Below are 3,835 nucleotides of genomic sequence, written 5' to 3' on the forward strand. Positions count from 1 at the left end.
GTCCAAATTTTTGGTTTATGACTATTTGTGTAGTGTTTTTCTTGTACATATCAAAACTCTTAAATTTGAAATACTTTTGAAAAAAAGCAAGGGCTAAAATAAATAAGCCTACATAATCAGAAATTGTCCTGATTATTGTTTTTCTCCAAATAACGAGTTCCAAGTACAGGTGTGGGGGTCAAATTGTATGTTTATATTATAATTAATGGTCCAGCCCCCTGCACGACCCAGGACCTAACTCCTTTTGCTCTAGCAGCTGCTGGGAGATGTAGTCACCAGCTTCCCCTTGGCAGAGCGGAGTGTGGGCTTGCGTGCAGCAGTTCCCCTCACGGCAAAGGAAATGTGCAGGGACACGATGGCAGTGAAGGCAGCCGTTCCCCTCACGGCTCAGGTAAATGCTTGGATGCGGTGTCCCGCGCTGCGGGAGGGCCGTGTTGTTTTTGAAGGTCCCTGGTGCCTTCTGGTGATGCCCTCTGGTTGCGCCGCTCAATGCCTGCTGGGAGATGTAGTAACCAGCTTCCCCATGGCAGAGAGGCGTGTGGGCGTTTTAGCATGAGTGCAGGCGTTCCAATTAAACGCAAAGGAAATGTCCAGGGACACAATGGCAGTGAGGGCAGCCCCTCACGGCGCAGATAAATGCTTGGATGTGGCGTCACGCGCTGCGGGAGGGCCGTGCTGTTTTTGAAGGTCTCTGGTGCCTTCTGGTGAAACCCTCTGGTTGTGCCGCTCAATGCCTGCTGGGAGATATAGTCACCAGCTTCCCCGTGGCAGAGCAGTGTGTGAGCGTGTGGGCGTGCGTGCAGCCGTTCCCCTCACGGCAAAGGAACTGTCCAGGGACACGATGGCAGTGAAGGCAGCCGTTCCCCTCACGGCGCAGATAAATGCTTGGATGCGGCATTCTGTGCTGCGGGAGGGCCGCAATGTTTTTGAAGGTCTCTGGCGCGTTCTGGGGACGCCCTATGGTTGCGCCGGTAAATGCCTGCTGGGAGATGTAGTCACCAGCTTTTCGGTGGCAGAGCGGCGTGCAGGCGGGTGTGCAGTCATTCCCCTCATGGCAAAGGAAATGTCCAGGGACACTATGGCAGTGAAGGCAGCCGTTCCCCTCACGGCGCAGATAAATGCTTGGATGCGGCGTCCCGCGCTGCGGGAGGGGCATGCTGTTTTTTAAGGTCTCTGGCGCCTTCTGGTGACGCCCTTTGGCTGAGCAGCTCAATGCCTGCTGGGAGATGTAGTCACCAGCTTCCCCGTGGCAGAGCGGCGTGTGGACGTGCGTGCAGCCGTTCCCCTCACGGCAAAGGAAATGTCCAGGGAAACGATGGCAGTGAAGGCAAGTAATATAGTGCAAGTAAATGTTCGGATGCAGCGTTCAACTTCAATAGCCCCATGTGCTCCAGTTTGCCTGGACCAGCAGTCAGTAAAAGGTGGCAGAAAGTGCTGACCTGAGAATACAAGCACCAGCTCCCTTGTTATGCGTCTACCTTCCACTCCCTGTGATTAAGAAGTAAAACCAGAAATTAAAATTGATTCTGATTGCACTGCAAGCCTTCTCATGCCCTTATGTATTATGATGTATACAGAATAATGCCATTTGAATGAGACTGCAGCAAAATGTTAAATTATGAAAAGTTCTTTTGTCTGTCATTGTCTCTTATAAATAATCTGATCAATCATTGAGTACTATGTGAAACTCGGATGCTAAGGCAATAAAAAGAGGTTTCTCAGGATCATGTGCAAGTTGAGCCAGAGAACTTTGAATGGATGGCAGAAATCTCTGGTTCCACCGAGGACACAGTAGTCCCAAAGAAGAGACCTAGGCTAGAGGAACAATAACAGTTTGAGGCATATCATTTAGTGCCACCCCCAGAGAAGTCTGTGTGCCTTATTGGGAGTTTGGTAATACTGTAAATGCATTCTCTTCTGAGAAACACCATCACCCTATCACCCCCTGTATTCTATCAATAAATACCTGTAGGAACTGAAAATGGGGAAAGTATGGATAAATAACAATTAAGCATTCTAAGAACAGTGCTTTTGATTCATGGCATGTGTGGTGAAACTGTGATCTGCCCTGGGTAGATGGCCCACCTCATGACAAGATCCTAGGATTCTGACCGGAACCTGAGAATCACGGTGATTCTCAGGTTCCGGTCCGGGGTAACGACGGAATAGAGCGTTGCCTCAGGCCCTGAGCTGTTGCCAGGCACGGGTAGCATCTTCCTGATCATCAACGGGAGTCTATATCTAAATCAAGGCTGACAAAACTGCAGCTATATAAAGATATAAAGTTGTATTTCTTTCTATTTACCTCTCACTACATGTGCAGTAGTTGTTACTATATGGTCCTGAAGAAAGCCTTAGTTTGGCTGAAACATGTCGACCGCAACAGTGCGCCCACACATCTATTAAGGGCGTCTATGCACTTCTTTTATTTTTGAGACCAAAGGATATCTAATAAACATATTTTTCCTTTTTGGTCACTACACTGCACTATCACATGTATCACATCATGTTTTATTCACAGATTGTATCACTAGATCTGTGAGTACCTTCTCTCTGTTATTTAGAGGGTACGGTTGAGATTCCCAAAGGATGACAAATATCACCTTGGTGACTGATGGGAATCTACTTTTTTCTGAGACAATTTTATCTTTTTAGTACTGACTCCTATCCAGTGTTATTTTTTCCTTGCTTTTCAGCTTTGATAAAACACACACTTTTAGTTTTCTAGACCCACGGATTTTGGTTGTTACTACGTATTGCCAGGGGATTTATCCGTGCTGGTCTTTAAATGTCCCTTGGACCCTCTTTCCTACTCGGTATCTTACACGCCCATGCAGATGGTTCACTGCGAAAAAGATCCCCAGGAATTTTATATAATCCAGGTGCTTTACGTGGAGCTATTTTAGCGAGGGCTCTCTTAATCTCATTTAAACTTATACTTGTACTAGAGCTATCGTCATAGTGTCACTGGTTTCCCCTATGTTGGCGGAATAGTCAGTCCCTCCAGGGCATCCCTCAATTATCTCATCATTCAGTGTATCTTCCTTAGAGTAGAGAGATTCAAAATAGTCCCACCAAACCTCTGCTTCCAAATTCGGCTCCATCGGTGATGTAGCACCAGAGCTACCTGTGTTGACAACTTTCCAGAAGGTCCTCATATCCCTAGCTCCCAAGGAGCTTCTCAAAACATCCTACTTATCCATTTCCCACCCTTTTTTGGCTTCAGAAATGGCCACCTTATGGGTCGTCCTAGCAGTTTTAATTAACGGGCGATCATTGGCCTTGATAGACAGTACCAGCGATCTTTTAGCATTATGGCAAAGATTGTTATACCAATGGTAGGGGGGGTTCCTACTTGGCCTATTTGTTTTTTTGGGATAGAAGAAGTTTAGTGTGACTTCCCCTAACCTGCCATGGTTCATTGTAACCATCTCGGAGTCTATACTATCCCTATGGTGAGTTATTGAGTTAGATGCTGTCAGAAGCACCGGGATCAGGGCTTCGTATAGAGTGCTGAGTTTATCTTGTGATTGGCTGATGTCAGACCAATGCACTCTTCTCCTACAATTTGAAAGTTTCAACCTAGCATCAATAGGATTATCCATATAAAGGACACTCCCAGGATTGAGCTCTTTTAGTTCTAGTACTAACGTATAATGGTCACTGTCTCGCCGTGGAATAACCTTAAAATCAATTAGCCTGTCCCAGGATGTGGAGTTGATTAAAATATAGTCTAATGGAGAGCCTCGCTCGTTTCTATGGCAGGTGTAACTGCTCGATGTGTCAGACAAAGTTCTACCATTGCAAGTTCTTAGGGAGTGTTTCAAAGCAAGGC

This window comes from Lissotriton helveticus, chromosome 5_1 (genome assembly GCF_964261635.1).
Source record: "Lissotriton helveticus chromosome 5_1, aLisHel1.1, whole genome shotgun sequence".
NCBI classification, from domain to species: domain Eukaryota; kingdom Metazoa; phylum Chordata; class Amphibia; order Caudata; family Salamandridae; genus Lissotriton; species Lissotriton helveticus.